Consider the following 20,772-nt stretch of genomic DNA (forward strand, 5'->3'; position numbering starts at 1 on the left):
TGACTCTATAAATTGTGTGCTTTTAAATTACTGTATGCCATACTGCTTAAAATGAATGTCTCAACCACCTTGGACTCAGAATGACTATGCTCAAATGCTATATCAGTGGCTCTAGCCATATAGGTTTTGCCGCTCAGGTGGTTAGAGGCAACATTTTGGCTTTTTTAACCCACCATCTCTATCAGTGAGAATCACTAGTACAAAGCCAAGGCCTCCTATCTTGAGCTGAGAGAATAAAGTATCTAAAATCCTAACACCTCGATACGTGTTCTAGTTCTGATATTGACCCTTGATAAGTCTTTGCCTTGCATTGTGCCTCGGTTTCTACAGGTTTCTTAACCATGCAAATAGCACCTGGTCTACAAGTTCTGTCGTTAAAATAATCATATGTGATCAAGTAATAATATAAATAAAAGCAGAAAATACGCATACAATGGTAAGATTGAGTGAATACAAAAGCTCACCAACGATTTGCCTTTGGTTTTGATAAATATGGGGCTTTACTAGTTAGGAGTTATGATTGCAAGCAATAGAAACCCAGTTGAGTTCACTAATGGAAAAGGAGAAACTGAAAAATGTAGCTTTACAGAGCCATTTATAATTAAACTAATAGGGATATTTCATAGAACCAGAATTCTGCTGGGCCTTGGAAACAATTAGAACAAAAGACTCAATGCTGTTAGGACTCTCTCTCTCCCTCTATTGTCTCTGCTTCTCTTGGCATATCTCCTCCTTCCCCTCTCTTTACAGACAACTTTCTACATTCCAAATCCACATGGGAGAAAATGGCCACTGATAACATCTCTACAGTTAGAGTTAGGAGCAAAATGGGCTGGAATATCTTTGTCCAAAAGCCAAGATAAGGAGTCTGATCATATAAGCTTGGAGCACATGCCCACTCTTCAGCCAATTAACTGTTACCGGGGAGTGAGATCACATTGTAGGAACGTAGTAGCTCTCAGTAACCATGTGAATAGGGTGATTTCTTTCTGGAAAAGGTGAGGGACAGTTCCCTTCAAAGGGGGTTTCTGGGAAGACAATAAAATAAATGTTTCTTCCACAGAGGCAAAGAGTTTATATTTTTGCAAACTAATGCAGCCTGAGGACCTTACTAGTGAGATTTGGAGATGGATTTCTCTGCATGTACCAACAAATCTGTGTCCTGTCCCAACCCTGACAATGGTTTATAAAAGATATATGCTTTGAGGCTACTAAAAAGGGCTTACAGGGATATTGACCATCACTTCTCCATCCTCTTTCTTTCTAGAAGGATAGATGAATGACTAGTGTTCTAGTGAACGTACTTTGAGAAGTCTTTTAGCTCTGACAATTTATTGTTCTATTATTGTTAAATCTTCTACAGTTGGGCCAGTCTTCATCCACATGGTATGATTTCAGAGGAATCTGAGCTTTATTGATATTCTTCAGGATTCTACCATTAGTGCTCTATTTCTTTCTCTTAAGGCTAAGCCCCCAATTCAATGCCCTTTTCCTTGGATGTGGTTTTCCATGAAATTTTTTTAGTCATTGATACATTGATATGAATGAGCTAACCAGGTCATTTCCTTAATTCACATACAGGTGGGAGAAGAGAAAAGTTGGGAAGGCAATGGTAATATGGGCTTCCTGGAAGGGAAGAGGGGCAGATGAGTACAAGAAGGAATGACAATAGGCCCAAAGACAAAGGCTTTCTCCTTCACTTATAGAGAGTCAAACCTCCCTGGCTGTACAAAGTGCCTGGTTACTTCCAGCAACTGGACCTTGAAGTTGATTACATTCTCATATTCACTCCAGTCTTGCCAGGCTCCTGGTCAGGGTTCTGTGATAATATTGTTCTCTGGTACCTAGCTAGCAACTATGCTTTTCAGCCCCTCCTGCTATCAAATAGGAACATAACTACTAATAATTTCACCAGTACAGTAATTTACAGTTCATAGGACTGTTTCCATGTGCTTTATCTACTCTGATTCTCACAACTTCCTGATAAAGTATGTTGGGCAATGACTGCTATTCCATTGAGCAAACTGAGATTCAGTGGAATCAAGTATTACAGGCACAAAAAAAGCCCTGGCCTATTGCTCTACAAAAATAAAGGTCTTGTTTGCTTTGTTCACTGGGATTTGGACTCAGGCAACTTGGCTTCACAGCCTTCAAGACTACCTCCATATAGAATTGTAATATCAGTTTTCCTTATTTGTCAGAGTTAAGTGTGAGAGGAAGATGAGTCCTCGCAAGTCACTGAAGCCACCAAAGTGCTGGGCAAAGTGAGAGATGATAATTAGTGTTGCTAGATCATTCTGTCAAACTTTATTTATTTTTCCTTATTAAAAATGTGCTTCCCCTAAAACCCATTTTCTCTGAGAAGCTCGCTTTAAGTGTGAAGGACTAACAATGCCTGAAGCCACCTACCTGCTGACTCAGGTCCTTCTGAGCTTCTAATAAGCTCATAACAATGTGAGAAGAAAGAAAGTTTTTTAGAAAATGGCCACCACTCAATGATGAAACTTAGTGATGATTAAATAAAACCATTTACTGTGCAGTAGAATAGCAGTAACAACAACAATATTTTTAGTCATTTCTATGTGCATTGTAATTTACAGTTTGTAAAGTTCTGTCACTTCCAATAATTCATTTCAGGGCTTCGGTCTCCCATTCTCATACCTCTTTATCACCCTCTTTCAAAACTCAAAACCAACTGGGCTTTCACTTATTACATTTTGCTCAAAAGTTTGTTTCTTACTATTGGTGCAAACCAGTGATGTTTAACCTGGTCTTGCAACACCTTGAGATGCCTTGCTCACATTATTTCTTCTCTTTCAAATGCATTTCCTCCTCTCCTTTCTCTCTTTATCAAAATCTTACTTATCTTCCAAGGCTCAGCTCAAATCTCACCTTTCCTTTGAAGCCTTTCAGGTCCTCCCCAGCTCACAGTGCTCTTGTCCTTCTCAGAAGGCCTGGGACACTTCCGCCATTCACCTGGCACTTAACGGAGCATGCCTAATGTTATTGATTTTTATGTATACATCCTTCCTACTCAGCAAACAATTAGTGCCCAATAAATGTTTCTTAGTCATATTGCTAATACTCTCAGTAATATACCATGAAGTCTCTGAAATCTATAAAAATAAAATTAAACTGAAATGTTAAGAAATATTGAGTGCTTACTCTAGGAGAGATACAGCATGTGATAGAGAGAGCCTTAGATGTAGAGTGATAAGCCTGAGTTGGAGCTCTAGATCAGTCATTTTTCAGCTGTGGGATCTTGAATAAGTCCTTTTACCTCACAAATTTTTCAGTTTCCTCCTCTGTAAAAAGAGGCTAGAAATACCTTCCCTGCATAGTGCCTGGCAGCTAGCAGATCCTCAATAAATATTTTGCATAATACGGAATCAATATTCATTTCATAGAGTTAGGGTGACTGTCAAATGGGATCATGTATTCAGGAGTGCTTTGCCAACTAGCTCCGTAAAGAAATATTCAGTGATCACAATTACACAAACGAAGAAGGCTTGGGGGCCGGCCCGGTGGCGCAGCGGTTAAGTGCACACATTCCACTTCAGCGGCCTGGGGTTCGCTGGTTCGGATCCAGGGTGCGGACATGGTATCATTTGGCAAGCCATGCTGTGGCAGGCGTCCCACGTATAAAGTAGAGGAAGATGGGCACGGATGTTAGCTCAGGGCCAGTTTCCTCAGCAAAAAGAGGGGGATTGGCAACAGTTAGCTCAGCGCTAATCTTCCTCAAAAAAAAAAAAAAAGAAGGCTTCATATGGGGGCCTGCCAACCAAGTTGCTAACAAACTCCTCCAGGGAGATAAAACCAATAAACACACAAAGCATAATAGCTAGAAAAATATTAGATGGATTAGAGTAATATAAAAAGACTTCATGGAGTTGTGGGACATGAGCAGAGTCGGGCAGAGAGTAGGTTGCAACATAAAGAAAGGTTTGAAGGGATGCTGAAGATGGTGTAGATGGGATACAGAGTGTGAAGGAGGTACCTCAGCTGAAGAAAAAAGTGTGTAAAGGAGGGCTAAAAGAAAAAGTTGACTGGACATGACAGGGACAAATTACGGAGAGTCTTGTGGTGGTTTGGGTAGAATGATGTGGAATTGATATGGGAAAAGACAGGAAGCTATTATATATTTTTGAGCTGTGTAGTGATATGATGCAGGTGATCTTTAGAAAGATATATTAGACAAAATTGGAAGATGCAGGAAAACCAAGGTCAATGAGACCATTTAGGCAGATCTTGATTTGGTCCAGGGCTAAGGTATTTGTATTTCTACCATATAACACTATATTCTAATTGTTGGTTGTCTGGTCTCATGACAAAGGATTCTAGTTGCCAAAAGTTTGAGGTATTGGGCTTGGTCCTGAAACAGGCAACATAAGACCCATATAAGGAGTATTGCCACCCAACAAATTCCACCAACTCCCATCAGTGGCTTTCTCTTCTTGTATTTACCACTAATTAGGTGCTAATAGCCCTACCATTAGCTGCCAGAATACTGAGGTCATCACATCCTACCAATTGTCGCCTATAAGGAATATTAAAGTGAGTGCCTATGTTTCTGAAATCCTGTGCTTTCCTCATCTGCAAAATGGGGCATCATAGTATAGTGGGAAGAATTCCCACATTGTAATCAAGGAGGCCTAGGCTCAAATTCAGACTGCTGCTTTCTAACTGTGCAACCTTTGGTAAGTTATTTAACTACTTTGAATTTCATCTGTAAAGATGAGGAAGATAATACCTCTCTTCAATAAATAGTAATTATGCACCTAATTTGTCCCTGGCCCTGTGCTAGGTACTGGACATACAATGGGAAGTATATTAGTTAGGATAAAATAACTGATATAACAAAAAAAAAAACCACCCAAATTTCCATGGTTTAATGTAAGATTATTTTTGGTCACATGAGAGCCCAATACAGATATTCTTGCTCAGCAGATAGCATTTCTCCACACAGAGTTTCAGGGATCCAGAAGCCATCCCTAGGCAGTGGTTCTCAACTTTAGCTACTCATTGGAATTTCCTAAGGAGCTTAGAAAATACCAATGCCTGGGCGTTCACATACAGAGATTTAATTGGCCTGGCATCCAGCAGAGATATCAGAAATTTTTAAGTTCCTGAGTGATTCTGAACATGGAGTCAAGTTTGAGAACCACTGCCCTAGGGCCTCAGAAGCCTCTGCACCCCGCAGGAAAAGTACAAAGAAAGGATAAAGAAGGTGTACTTGCCTTTTAAATGTTGTAGCCTAGAAATGATAACGCATCACTTCCATTCATATTGTATTAGTAAGAACTGGTCATGTGCCACTTTTCCCTTTCCTGAGATATTAGCAGGGCTGAGAAATATAGTCTGTAGCTCGGCAGCCAATTCTAAACAATAACGTTATATTATAAACACATCATAATCGTATACTAATGCCCACTAGTATAAAATTGCAGTTATGATAAGAGAAACAAAGAAAGATACCGGTGCCATGAGTATGTAACAGAGAGACTTGACATGGACAATGAAGTCAGTGAAGATAAACTTGGTAAACTGATCATTGAGCTGAGATCTGAAGCATTAGTAGAACTAGGGAAAAATTGTTGGGAAGGACTGTCCAAACAAAGAGAAAAGCATGTGCAAAGGCCCTGAGGCTCACTAGAGCATGTTTATCATAAGAATCAGTTAAGATGATTTATGCAAAAGAGGATTATAACACTAAAGCACTATGCAAATGCTATCATTTTAAATTATCATTATTATTTACTTTCACACTCTGTTCTGAAACACTGGCACTCATTTCTCTGGGCTCAGCCAACCCAACATTGTCCAACCTTGGAAGGATAAATGAGCCAGGGTTACAGAACTTTGGAAGTAGAGATAAAGGAGTCAGAAAGGAACCTGGTCTCTGTTTTCACATAAATGAAAAACATGCAAATTAAATACACATTCTATTAGCTATCATTTATAGATGTTATTAAGCTTTTTCCCTTTGCTGCCAGGCATCTAGGAAATGTCCTGTTGATATATTTAATTCCCTTTTTTTAAAAAATCTGGCTTGTGCTATTATGGCTTTGTTTTCAAAGCAAAATTCCGGAAAACACCTACTTTCATTAGACTGGAGAATATCAGACAGCAGCAGATCTCTTGGGGTGTGAAACTTGCAAAAGAATGAGTATGTACCCTATGGAATTTATCTTACAAGTCTCACTTTGTGAAATATTTTGCATGGGCTTTAATGGGCTACTGGGGCTAGGCAAAGCCAAGGCGATGCAACTCTAAATGCCACTGTGCACCATTCTTCAGATATGAGAGAGCAAGAGAGGGGGCCTGTTTCCATTCTGAGTGAGGAGTTCTGAAGTGTCTCTTAGATATCTTTCCCAGTATTCATCTATCACAAGGACTTGGCATTATTTTCTTCTAGACCCAAGTGCTTTATCCCCTTGCCATAGCCTCTGTACACATCTAGGAGATAGGAATGTGAACCAAAGGAACAATGTGATCCTAGAAAATTGGATCTGGGATGAGAAAGAGATTGATCACCTTTTAGGAGATTGGTTGGACTAATATACATCTTGGGACACTGAGGCACAGAATAGGAAAAGAAGACTGCAGTAAATAAACAGCAGGACATGAACTGGAATCTCAAGTCTTGTCTCACTCTCCACTCCCCACTCTTGATTGATGCTCTTTCCTACTACACTCCACAATTAAACTCTTCCTGTGCCAAAATGAGTAGAATGGTCAGTTTTTAACTTTATGTTTCAACCAGTTGATTCTTAGATTTCTTCAAACAGCAAGTGCTGACTATGTGAAGTGCTGGGAACGTAGAAAAAAATGCGTAAGGCATCTTCTATTTTTTCAAGCAGCTCACGACATGTGAGGAATACTCAGGGAATCAAAGATGTTACAATACTGTGTGATAAAAGCTATAAGGCTCGAATTAGGTGCTGTGGGAAGACAGAGGAAGAATAATTAGAGGTCAGGAAAGGCTTCTCAGAGAAAATGATAATTGACCTTGCTTTCAAAGAATTATTATGAATTCACCAGAGAAGGGAAGGAGAACAGGACCAATTAGGAATAGGGAATAGCATGAGCTTTAAATGAGTGAAAATTCACTAATTTTCGGTGAGAGAACAGAGTGAGTTGAGAATAGAAGTTTAAGTTAGAGCAGCTGGAAGAGAACCAAATCAATGAATTCTGGCTTTATTCTGTATGCTTCTGGGAGAAGATTGCACATTTTAAAGTAAAGTCATGACATAGATTTGTTTATTCATTCATACATTCACTGTACTCCAAGTAATCTTTCATTTGACAAATCTTTCCTGCTTAAAACTCCTAACTGGCTCCCCAGTTCCTTTAGAATATAAGCTAAGCTCCTTAATGTGACATCCAAGACTCCCATGACTAATTCCCTCTCCACCTCTCTCTCCTCTGTCATTTCTCACCACTCTAACCCTTGTACTTTAATTTTCCTGACTCTTCATAGTTCCGTGAGCAGAGAGTGCTGTTAGGTACTCCTTTGGCCTTTGCTCTTCTTGTTCATTCTTTGTCATATATTTCTCACTATTTTCCCCCTAACTAACTCTTTTGAAATGTACCAGTTGACCCCTCCTACAGGAAGTCTTCCCTGATGCCCCTATGATGGATTGGGTACTCTTCTTCAGTGCTTTCAAGACATCAAGTTCTCATCTCCTGCCTATCGTTAATCATATTATATTGAAATCATCTGTTTACTCCTCTGGCTTTGTAAACAGGCAGTGAACTCCTGAAGGGCAGGGACGAGGCCCCAGTTCACTTTGTACCCTTAGTTGTTAGTATTGGCCTAGCACAGAATGATTGGCCTCATAAGTGCATGTTGAACTGGACTGAGAGTTGGCCAATTAGAAGCCTTTGGTAGCCTATCTAGTTTCCTGTAACTCTGAAATCAATTCATGTCTCCAATGCCCCAGAGCCAAGGGCCAAAGTCAATATAGCACTTTAAGCCATGCCTGAGGGGCTTCTGAAATCAGATTATTTTAAGAGAGTCTACTGGTTTTGGTTAAGGTAAGGCTGGCAGCTGAATTGCAACAGCATGCAGGCAGCTGGACACAGCTAAAAGCCAGGAACTGAGGAAATATTCTCCCTCCCTCACCTTTGTCTCCTGACACATGTGTTGAGGTGGCCTGGTTTAGCCTGTCCTACAGTCCATACAGGAGGCAGGTTGGCGAGACAAGACCAGCCATAGGGTTGACTGGAGCCCCAACCCAAGCCCAAGCTGGCTTACTTGGCTTCAACTCCCTGCTGTCAGGGTGCTACTTCAAAGAGGGCCATTCTTAGCAGTCTAGAATTATGCCTTATGTGGAATTAAAAGTATAGACCCCTTCCAACTCCTTTTCAAAGGAGAGGGTGGCGTTCCCTCAGAAGGTCTGGGGAAAATAAGCACAGAATCAATTTCTTTATTTCCCCACAACTCCCGCTTCTAGTTAGGGTCTTCACAGCACCAAAATAATTGGATACAAAGTGCTAACAAAATCATTTAAATCGGTTATCTGTCCCTAGAAACCAAATGTATGTGTAAAACTTCTGTGATTATTATTTTCCTCCTGTGTCTGTTTGTTTTTTCCAGATTTTAGTCAAACCGGTTTCTGTGTATAGACAAAGTCTAAACGCCAGTCCAAAGACAAAGTATTTTTTAGCATGCTTCTTTTAATGGTATAAAGTGCTTCCCTGCTAACAACCATCTTCAGAATATGGTGTGTGTATTGTGGGGGGGAGGAGAAGGTACTGAGGGTCAGAGAGATGAAACAGCCAAGACTGCTCTTCTAAAGCAACCCAGGCATTCAGTATTGGGGTTGGGCAAAATCCTACCAGATGTTATACCTTCTTTATTTGGCTTTTGCTATTTCAGCAAAAGGAAAGTACAGCCACACAACTACCACAAATCTGTCAAAGATCAGATTGTGTGGTAATAGTAGTTCTGAGGGGAGGCCTAAACCTCACAACTTTCTGTTCTATCCAAGTCCAGTGTTTGCTCCACCCACCAAAGATTTCATCTTCAAAGTATTTTTTATAAATATTAACTAGTGAAGGCTCTGATTCAACTGTGTGGGATGAGAGCAGCAGTCATGCACTGGTTGAGTAAATAAATATGAAGTGGCAAGAAGCCAAGATGGGTTGTTAATTCTAGTCAGAAGAGATCCTGGACTTTGTCAGGGAAGGTCAGCGAGGGTCACAGAAATAACATCCCTTTAAAAGATTGGTAAAAGGTCATCTAGTCAATTCCTCTGTCTCTAAGAAGTCGTTGTCTAAGCTAGTAAAGTCTTTAGCGTCATTAGGCAACTTTTATTTGCTCTTCCTGCAGCATTCCACAATGTAATCATTACACAGGGAATTGTAGTTTAATAACCATTAAACCTATCAGGTTTTCAGTCAAGAGACAGTTTGAATTTGAGAATCACCAGTGTGTTCTGGTCTCCGTGTAAATAGGGAGCAGGCTTCATGGGTATGCAACCTGTACAGTCACACAAGGCTCCATAGTTAGAAAGACCTGCGCTTGGTTTAATGATCTACTATCCTCATCATGAAATCTTAATAATTTTAACAAGAGGTCCTACATTTTCATTTTGTACTGGGCTCTTCAAATTACCTAGTCTGTCCTGGTAGCTTCACAACCTTCCTGACCCTTTGCATGTCTGCATTTCTGAAAACATGCACTGTCAATTCTGAGCCAATCTAGCATGGGAGGTACAGGAAGTAGTATTATGAAACTTTAAAGACATGTCTGAAGACATTGCAAATCTAAAACTCCTCTCTCAGATTGCAGGCTGCAGAAAGAATAAGTATTGGTGATTTCAATTTAGACACAGCTTAGGGAAATTATGGCCAAAAATGACGTTCTGTAAAAAAAACTACCCCAGAGAGCCTTATATTTAATCTCTAGCCATTCCCATTTAGAATCTACTCAGGGCACTTGTTAAAACAAAGAGAAGTACCTGAATGCGAAGCTTCCAGGCTCTGCTAGGCCTGTGAAAAGCACACAGGACTCTTGCCCCTTTGTACTTTCATTGGTGGGAAAGGTTCTAGAAACTGGTGTTGGCAGGGTTTTGGAGTGGTACAGGAGGCAGAACCCAATCCAACTCACTCTTTTCACAGCTGTCCTCGCTCCTGACAGCTGCAAAAATTAGTTTTTGTTAAGTATACAGCTCTGACTCCAAATAGGCCTCAGAAGAAACAGAGCCCTGAGAAGCCAATTGTGTAGTATTTAGTTCCTGACCACAAGGCTTCTTGATGGTTCACAGTTCTTCATTAGAGAATGTTCGTTCTAAACTTGACAATTAAACTAGTGCTGCTTGGCTTGTTCCCTAGGGTAACAAAGTAGCAGCATAAGAGGTTAGGGGGAAGACACATTTAACTCCTGCGGAGATTTGAACGTGTTTTTCCCTTAGAGTATACTATATGGACTTAAGTCCATGTAGAGGGAAAAAAAGGAGGAGAGTCAGCCACCGCTTTCACAACTTTCATTTTTTATCAGTCTTAATTTTTTTTTTTTGAGGAAGATTAGCCCTGAGCTAACTACTGCCAATCCTCCTCTTTTTACTGAGGAAGACTGGCCCTGAGCTAACATCCGTGCCCATCTTCCTCCACTTTATACATGGGACGGCTACCACAGCTTGGCTTGCCACGTGGTGCCATCTCTGCACCCGGGATCTGAACCAGTGAACCCCAGGCTGCTGAGAAGTGGAACGTGCGCTCTTAACTGCTGTGCCACTGGGCCAGCCCCAATCAGTCTTAATTTATAGTTTTTCTAGTTACAGACTTGTGCTAGATAACCTTGAGAGTCTTTTCTGGCCATAGAAACCTGATACTAGCTGTGAAAAATAATCCTGAGAAAATACAACTTGGCTTGAAAAGTCCCTGAGTCCACACCTAGGTTTTTCTTTTGGAGTTCCAAGCTATAGTTCCAACATTCTAGGAGATCTAGTGTGTGTTCAGGGCTCTGAGATAATCTTGACAAAGGTTCTGTTGAAGAGAGAAGCCTTATTTTTGTTCATCTTCCACACAGAGCAAAAGGGACAAACAGAAGACCAGACTTGTGTCTGTTCTCTGTCCCATAGTAACCAGGTGATCCTTCACTTCTCAAAATCTCAGCTTTATTATCTGTCAACTTGGAATAATGATCCTTATTCTACCTACCACATCAGTTGTTGTAAAGATCAAATACTATAGTAATTTTTTCAGTAAATATTTGTATCTGGTTGTATAAGATGCTAGCTTAGAAATAACGGGGCTAAGCCTAAAGAATTAGACAATAATGAGCTACGAGGTCTCACAGGAGGTAAAGCTTATTTTCAGCTGCAGGGATCTTGGAATGTTCCACAAGCAGGGGCATGTAAACTGACATCACAACATTAAAGAATGGTCAAATTTGCCCAGAAAGATATGGGGCAAGTAGGTACCATGGGAAGAGCAGGCCCAGCATCAGCAAAGGCAAAGGCTTCAGGAAAGCACAGATTGTGTGTGTGTGTATCTGTGTGTGTGACAAAGACTGTGCAGTTCAGATTGAATAGAGCACAAAGCGAAGGGTCAACCTGCTCAAAGTCCCAAAGAAAATATGTCAGAGACTCTGTAAATGTCCAGTTCTTTCAGTCTTACTGTCTGTATCCCTGGTTTTAGGGAAAAAATGAAGCAGTAGTAATCTTGTACCATCCCATATTTCCTATTGTCATCAGGCCTTCCCCTTGTCTGTTTTACTCAGGCCTGGCAGGAGATGCTGCCTGGGAACCACTTGTTCCTGGCTGCAAGGAAGCAATAAGCCAGGTTGGGTAGTAAGATCTATAGTTTCTTAACATCAAGTGAAAAATGGTCATTCACTTGGGGACATGATGGGTCCCAGAGAGCCACTGTTTTTTTCTCAGTGATCTTGGATCAAATGTCACATTTTGGCATTTTCTGCAGATGTTAGCACTGTGCAATTAGTCCAAATTCTGCCTCTAATTCATTGTGAGATCTTGGGCAGGATACATTGCTTTTCTGGGTCTTTGTTTCTCATTTGGAAAACAAGTGTTACAAAAGTAAGAGAATTGTTAAGCAAGGAATTCCATTAACACCTAAATGCAAAGAATCTGTCAGTATACAAGAATGTGCATACTAAACCAAGTTGAGGCAACAGCAGTGGAAACGTGGAGTTCAGTTCAATCTGTTTCTGTTGGGTCCTGGGCAGATCCCTTCCTCCTGAGCCTCATTGTAACATTGGAGTGGAGATGCGGTGGGGTTGAACTAGAGAATCTCTAGGTACCTCTACCCCACTGACATCCTATGAATTTGTGCAATAATGTTCAATGAAGAAAGCAGATCATAAAATGCTTGTACATGAATAATTCTGTGAAAGTGTATGTATGGGCACTGACTAGAATCAGAGGAGAACCCAGATAGATTTAAATAACTGTGTTAAAAGGATTTGAGACTATTTTTCTACTAAGTGTACGATATCTATGGAAAGATGCTAAAAACTTATCCAGTTATGATATTCTAGGATTTAATATTCTAGTATATTTCCTTGGTAAAAAAAATGAGCTGTGACTTCCCGTCTTTTTAATAGCCATTCTGACAGGTGTGAGGTGATATCTCATTGTGGTTTTGATATGAATTTCTCTAATAATTAGTGGTGTTGAATATCTTTTTATGTGCCTTTTGGCTATATATTCTTTGGAAAAATGTCTATTCATATATTTTCCCCATTTTTTAATCAGGTTGTTTGTTCTGTTGTTGAGTCGTATGGTTTCTTTATATATTTTGGATATTAACCCCTTATAAGATACATGATTTGCAAATAACTTCTCCTAATTGGTTGGTTTTCTTTTTGTTTTATTGATGGTTTCTTTTCCCATGCTTTTTAGTTTGATGTAGTCGCATTTGTTTATTTTTTCTTTTGTTTCCCTTTCCTAAGTAGACATAGTATTCAAAAAGATACTTCTAAGATCAATGTCAAAAAGTGTACTGCCTATGTTTTCTTCCAGGAGTTCCATGGTTTCCATCCATTTTTAATGGATTAAATTTTTAAATTTTTAAATCCAAGTCTTTAATCCATTTTGAGTTAATTTTTGTGTATGGTGTAAGAAAAGGGCCTACTTTCATTTAATAGCAAGTGTTGGAGACAATTTGGAGAAAAAACAGTATGGAAATTCCTCAAAAAATTAAAAATAGATCTACCATATGATCCAGCTATTCCACTTCTTGGTATTTACCCAAAGAACATGAAAACACTAATTTGAAAGGATATATGCCCCTCTATGTTCATTGCAGCACTATTCACAATAGCCAAGACTTGGAAACAACCTAGCACCCATCGGCAGATGAATGGATAAACAAGATGTGGTATATATACAATGAACTACTACTCAGCCATAAAAAAGATGAAATCTTAATATTTGTGACAACATGGATTGACCTTGAGTGTATTATGCTAAGTGAAATAAGTCAGACAAAGACAAATACCATATGAGTTCACTCATATGTGGAAGATAAACAAACAAACACATAGATACAGAGGACAGATTGGTGGTTATAAGAGAGGAAGGGGGATGAGAGGAGGGCAAAAGGGGTAAAGGGGAATATTTGCATGGTGATGGATGGAAACTAGACTTTTGGTGGTGAACACAATGCATTCTATACAGAAACTGAAATATAATGATGTACTCCTAAAATTTATATAATGATAAAAATCAATGTTACCTCAACAAAAAAAATTAAAAATGAGCTGTCAATATATATATCTCCTGATACATTTTTAATGCCCTTCTACCTTGGACCTATTTTACTCTTAGGTTTATAATAAAACTTTTAATGAAATAGTCCAGGGGTTGACAAACTTTTTCTTTAAAGAGCTGAATAATAAATATTTTAGGCTTTGTGTGCTATTAGGTCTCTCTTTCAACTACTAAACTCTACCACTATAGCACAAAAGCAGCCGGAGACAGTATATAAAGAAATAAGTGTGGCTGAGTTCCAATGAAGCTTTACGTACAAAAACTGCTAGTGGCTGTAGGTTGCTAATCCCTGAAATAGTTAATAATAAAATCCAAAAGCATAGAACAGTTAGCAAAATGTTTAATATTTATAAATACCATGGATGTCTTGAGTTTTAAACATTTAAAAGAGAAAATATCCTAAATATATAGTTTTATAGACAATATCACATCATAATCAAGTTCTCTTCTGACAAATTTTCTCAGCAACTACAGGGTGTAATTTATGGTAAAGTTTGCACACCCGTATCTGGTCTTGCCTGGTGTGCCATGATCCTTCTGCTATTACAGATTCTGGCGTATGTGAGTTACATAGAGTGCTAGGTGGAAGTAGAAAAAAAACCATCTTTAAAAAGCCCTTGAGGGGACGGCCCCACCGCCGAGTGGTTAAAGTTCTGTGTCCTCCGCTTTGGAGGCCCAAGGTTCGCAGGTTTGGATCCCAAGTGTGGACCTACTCCACTCATCAGCCATGCTGTGGAGGCATCCCACATACAAAGTAGAGGCAGATTGGCACAGATGTTAGCTCAGGGCTAATCTTCCTCAAGCTGAAAAAAGAAGAGGATTGGCAATAAACGTTAGGTCAGGGCGAACTTTCCTCACCAAAAAAAAAAAAAAAAAAAACCTTGCCATTTGCTGGTGCCCATTCAGGCAAAATAATAATACTACAATTCATATTTCCTGATGAAAGTCTCACCTGGGTCAACCCAAGAAGTAACTTGTGAACTTATCCCAAAATTAGTCAAAATAGGATTATTGACGTATTTCAGCATATACATGTAATCAAAGTTCTGTGCCATTTTGAGTATGAGAGAAAAAGCTGATATATGGTTTGGATGATAAAATATTTGAATTTCTGGCACACTTTAGGGGTGTATAGAGACATTAGGACAGACTATTTGCAGTCAGCATTATTCTAAATCCCAATACTCTAGAGACACCATGTCTTTATATGTTGTTTTATACGTGTTAGTCTTTTCTTCTTTAATAGGCTGTAGGACTTTTGAAGACAAAGATAATATCTAATGTTTCTTTTATCTTTAATGTAGTGATTAGCACTGTGTGAAGCACATAGTGGGCGCTCAGTATTTATTTTGGAGCTCTTGAACATCCAAACTTTTCCAGTGTCTAGCACATAGCTGGAGAAGTTTAGAGAGACAGTAGTTAGACAAGAGTACAGACACTAAAGCCAAACAGCCTGTGTTTTAATCCTGACTTTATCATTTCCTAACTGTGTGACCTTACACAAGTTATATAACTTATCTTGTGTCTGTTTTTTTTTTATCTTTAAAAGGGGGATAATAATAGTACTTGTCTCATAGATTTGTTGTAAAAAATGAGTTATTATGTGCAGAGTCAATAGAATGCTGCCTGGAACATAGTAGGCACTATATGTGTTGCTATTATCATTAATACTTGTTGAATAAGTAAACGAATGGATAAATGAAGTCTCTATTACTTATGAACTTAACACCAACCCTGTAGATATTCATTATATGTTTCAGGGTGTGGACTAGCAAGGATTTGAATGACATTTACATTCATCAATGAGAAAGATCCTTTAGCCCAAGGATTCCTTAAAATTGACTTACATTTCCAGAACTTGAGCTGTGGCAGGTCAAATAAGGGAAAGGTAAAAGGGCACCCATGCGTGCGCGCACATGTGTGTGTGATTCTTGGAGCAAAGGCCTTGGACTTGAGCAGTCCAACTATTGAAAATGTGCTCTGTGAATACCTATGGCTAGAGACCAAAAGGTAGTCTCCCCATATGCTCAAAAGACAAAAGACTTCCTAGTTGCTCAACCGGCATTTTGTTCACTCATGAAAGGCAATAATTCCTGAAAGTGCTATGATTTATTTTTCGTTTGAAGGATGAAGGATAGGTGCATGTGTTCCCTCTTCCTTTTTTGCTAATGGAATTCTAAAATGACTATTTTTATATCTACCAGGGGGACAGTGTGGTTTAGTGGAAAGGCCATGGGCTCTGGAATTGGGTTTGAATCCCAGAGCTGTCACTTACCAGAAAGCCCTTGTGCTTTTTGATCCTCAGTTTCATCGTCGGTAAAATGACAATAATAAGATGCATCTCACAGATGTGCTGTGATAATTGAATGTGAAGTGACAATTGAAATCTCTGATGTATCTGTATTACACAGAGTCGTAGATTAATAACTTTAGAGTCAGACAGCCAGACACTGGGAAAAGTGCTTTAAAAGTATTACCTCATTTAATCCTCAAGCAACCCTATGAGGGAGCGATATTATTATCGATATTGTACAGAAAAGGAAAGGATATGAAAATCTTAAGTGGTAAAAGTAACAAATTAGGGAGTGATTATTTGCTTTCCCAAAATAAATCTATCTTTATGAAGAAATGTAGCCATTAGCACCCTCCCAATCGTGCAATTGCCTTCTTAGAGGGTAGAGCCCAGAACTAACCATATACTGTTGGTATGGGTGGATTAATACAGAATATGTAGCTGTCAGTTCCCTCTTTCTGGACACTCAGTTTCTGTTGAAATGGCCTGACGTCACATTGCATTTGCTGGCAACAGTACATTGTTGATTAACAAATAGTTTACCATTATTGACTAAAACTGCTAAGTCTGTTAATATGTCTTACTGTAAAGCATCATCTCCTTGCCATCTCATGCAGTTAGTTATTTGGAATCCTTGACAGAACTAGACAGTTATTCTGATTAAATTTCATCTTATTAGATTTATACTTAGTTTTTGATCTTCATTGGTGATATAATATCTGTCTGTCATCTACTTGGATGTCTATACTCCTTTCTTCTTTCCATTCATTAACATGAATCAAGCACCTGCTATATGCCAAGCATTCTTAGTATGGATATTAGCTATCCAAGAATGAATTAAATATCTGCTGCTCTCAAATAATTTCCCTGCTTTGGGGCAAGACTCATTATACATAATAAATTTGAGAGTACAGAGGTCGGAACCACTAAATCTGTCCAGGGTAAAGTGTGAGATTAGAGAAATCTTCATAATGCAGATGAAGTTTAATGCAGGATTTGAGAATGATAATAATAGATACTATTTATTAATTCAATAAATATTGACTGATTCATCTAATGATTAATTATTGATTGTTAACTGTGCTTCTGGCACCATCCTGGGGGTTGGAAAATGCAGTGGGAAATCACACAGACCAGGAGCTTATAGTCTAGTGTAATTACATAATTTTATAAGCTATTAAAAGTGAGGGGCAGCATACTATAGTGCTTTAAAAGCATGGATTCTAGGGCCAGACTGCCTGGGTTCAAATCCCTAGCTTACTACTTACTAGATGTATGACCTAGTGTAAATAACGAAACCTCTCTGTGCTTCAGTTTCACCATCTGAGGAATGAGAATAAAGATAGCAACCACTTCATAGGACTGTCATGAGGATTACATTGGACAATAATATAAAGTGTTCAGAATAGTTTCTGGCAAATAGCAAGTGCTATGTAAGTGTTTGTTATTATTGTAAGTGCACAAAGTGCAGCAAAGAAGAAATACTGGGGGCCTTGGAAGCATATAACATATAACAAAGGAAGAGGGGCACAACCTAGTTTGGGGATTCAGGAAAGGCGTTCTGAAGAACTGACAATCAAGCTGAGACCTGGATCAGGGAAAGCTTCTCAGCAAAAGAGACATCAAAGATGATACATCTGGAAGGACAGTAGAAGTTTGTGATGCCAGGTCCTTAAGACCCGGTTTAAAGAAACTGGTCTTTGTCATAAGGAAAATGGGAAGCCATCAACATGTTTTAAGCAGGTGAGTGATATGATAAACTTGGAATATAAATATTGCAAAAATCATTTTTGCTATGTGAAATAAGAATAGATTAAAGTAGGAGAAAACTAGAAGTAGAGATACTAGTTGGGAGGCAGTGGCAAGATCCCGGTGAAAGATGATGGTGACTGGGACTAAGGACATATCAGTGGGAATGAAGAGACGTGGATAGATCTGAAATATATTCAAGAGGTAGAAATGGCAGAAAGAACTCAAGAACTAAGTAATTGTGTGTGTGTGTGTGTGTGTGTATGTGTGTATGTATGTGTGTTTATCAGTAATACAATGATGAGAGAGAGGGAAGAATTAGGATGATATCCAAGTTTTTTGCTTTGAGCAACAGAGTGAATGCTGAGACCATTGACTGAGGAAAGAGAAATGTGTTGGAAAAGCAAATTCACAAGTAAAAGAGATAAGGAGTTCTGTTTGCTGAGTTCTTAATATGAACTAGATATCACACTATACACTTTATATGCATTATCTTATTCAGTATTCAGTAGCCTTGTGAGATGGGCATTATAATTTTATGTTACCATTTTTCAGATAAGGAAATCAAGGATTAGAGAAGTTAAATAACTTGCTCAAGATCACACAGTTAAGTAAATGGCAAAATTGGGATGTGAGTCTGGGTCTGTCTGACCCATAAGCCCATGTTTTTTCCATACTTCCCCCCATAGTCTCAGAAAATGACTTTGATCAGCCTATTCAACTCCGATGGGTACCAAACACCTGGCCTCTTCCTTGCCTCATTTCTCAACATCTGCCCCAATAACTAAAAGAAATTCCTTAAATGTAGGTAAACTATCCAAGATTATTAAGTCAGCTCTGATTTTGCAAACTAGAAAAGTGGGAAACTTATGAAACCAAAGTAATGACTTCTCTAAGTAGAGAACTCAATAAAAGTAGCTTTCCTTCCACCTAACATTATCCTGTCACTGCTAGCAAAGTCAGTTTTCTTTCTGGCACTCCTACTTCTCTGCTTTCATCCTTCCATACAACCGCTGGCATGATCATGTTCCTTACAATTGATGATATTTCCCTAATCTTGAACTGGCACACACTGTCTGGTGAATGGATTTTGTGCTGTGTCCAGTTGTAAAAGGAAGTCTGGTAGATGTATTTTGGATGCCAAAATTTTGGAATTTCTGTGAAATTTGACCGTTTTGGTGGTGCCTGGGGATACTGGGACAAAATACCTGAAATCAAGGCTGTTCTAAAAAATCCAAGTCATTTGCTTCCCCTCCCAATATTCACAACTACAAACTGGATAACTATACCTTCTTGATTTTCATCCAGATCTTTGATAAATCAGTGAACAGGACAAGGCCAGAACTTTTTAGCCAGCTTCATGTCAGCATGTTAATTACTCATCAACTTTCAAGGTTGGCCCTCAGTCATTTGTAAACTCTAACACTATTACCCTGTAGCCTCTATCTAAAAAGATTAGCATGAAAGAGCTTGCCAAATGCCCTGCTGAAGTCCCACACTCTATTCTCCTGTGTGGGTACCTTGTTAAAAACACAAACAAAAACTAGCCTGGCTTGTCATCACTTGTTCTTAATGAATGCATGCTGGCTTGAAGTATACAGTTTTCTTTTTCTAAGTCCTCAACGACTATTCCTTGAACAAGCCATTCTTTGAATCTTACCTGAGATCAAGAAGTTTATTTGTGTTTTATCAAACCACCTTCTTCCCCTTTCTGATAGTGCTTATTCTGTTAAACCATCTTCAGCTTTCAAGCTTCTATGCCATCCTCCAGGGCTGTGTAACACCCAGTGGTTTGACCTTTACTCACAAATTTCTTGGTATGTGATTTTTCTGATGTGAACTCATTTAAAGCAATTACATCTTCTTTTACAGTCTTGTCATGTCACTTGTATTTCGAGTACTTCTAACCAATGTTCATTTCACTGTGTTTAGGCCTGAGGACCATTCTCTTTGTCACTCTATTCAACACTGGTAGTAGGAATTAATTTCTCAGATTAGCTAGTTGTCTCTCAGAAAAGAGCAGTGCTCTGAGTGGTGAGATAGGGTCACAAGTCTGTAAAAGCTCTGAGAATTATCTGTAATTGTCCATTAGCAGGGCAACAGCTAGCTCATGCAGCCACTTTGTGTGAATTAGCAAAAGTCATTACACTCTCCCCCACCTCTCACACCCCAAACAGTCCCACCTCTGCAAGTGAGTGGTTTGGTGAGTGGACTATGCCTTTCTGCAAATTAGCAAAAAGTGCCCTTCTTTGGGGGAGATTCAGCTTGAAATCAGGGCACATAGGACAAGTGGAATGGAGGCTGGATTTCAGCCCTCAGTTGTGCTCTCCATGAGGCCCCCTTGTGCAGTGAATACTCTGCAAAACGGCACATGGTGGACCCTGTCTGTAACAGTAGGAAGAAACACCAATAGATAAGATAAGGTCACTGTCAAAACTTCCTTTCATTGATGTTGCTAATGGTTAGCTTGGGGCACAGAATTCAGTTCCTATCTTAATTTCTTGAAATTATATCTGTGCTTCCAGAAAAGTTCCTCCATGAAGGATTTGTCTCAATGGAATTTACAGACATTAATTCCACACAAAATAGATGAACTGATTTTGATTTCAAAACAATGATCCAGAAAAGGCCCTTCAGACATTAAAAAGAGGGATTTCTTGACGGGACCAGACTGTCCTGTCTAATCAAGATATCTCCTGTAATTTCTCTGGCAACTTAATAGAATGAAAGAGATGACCCCTTCTAGTGGGTTCTCTGTTTCAAATCATGGGCTCTTGAGTCAAACTACCTGGGTTCGTAACTTGTCTCTGCCACTTCCTAACTGTATAACCTTGAGTGAGTCATTTGACTCTCAGTCTCCTCATGAGTCAAACGAAGTTCGTAATAGCGCCTACTTCGTACACTTGTTGTGAAAATTAAAGTAAGATAGCACATGTAAAGTGTTGAGTACAATACCTGCACATGGTGAACACATAATAATTATTAGTTATT

This window comes from Equus quagga, chromosome 10 (assembly GCF_021613505.1).
Source record: "Equus quagga isolate Etosha38 chromosome 10, UCLA_HA_Equagga_1.0, whole genome shotgun sequence".
NCBI lineage: Eukaryota > Metazoa > Chordata > Mammalia > Perissodactyla > Equidae > Equus > Equus quagga.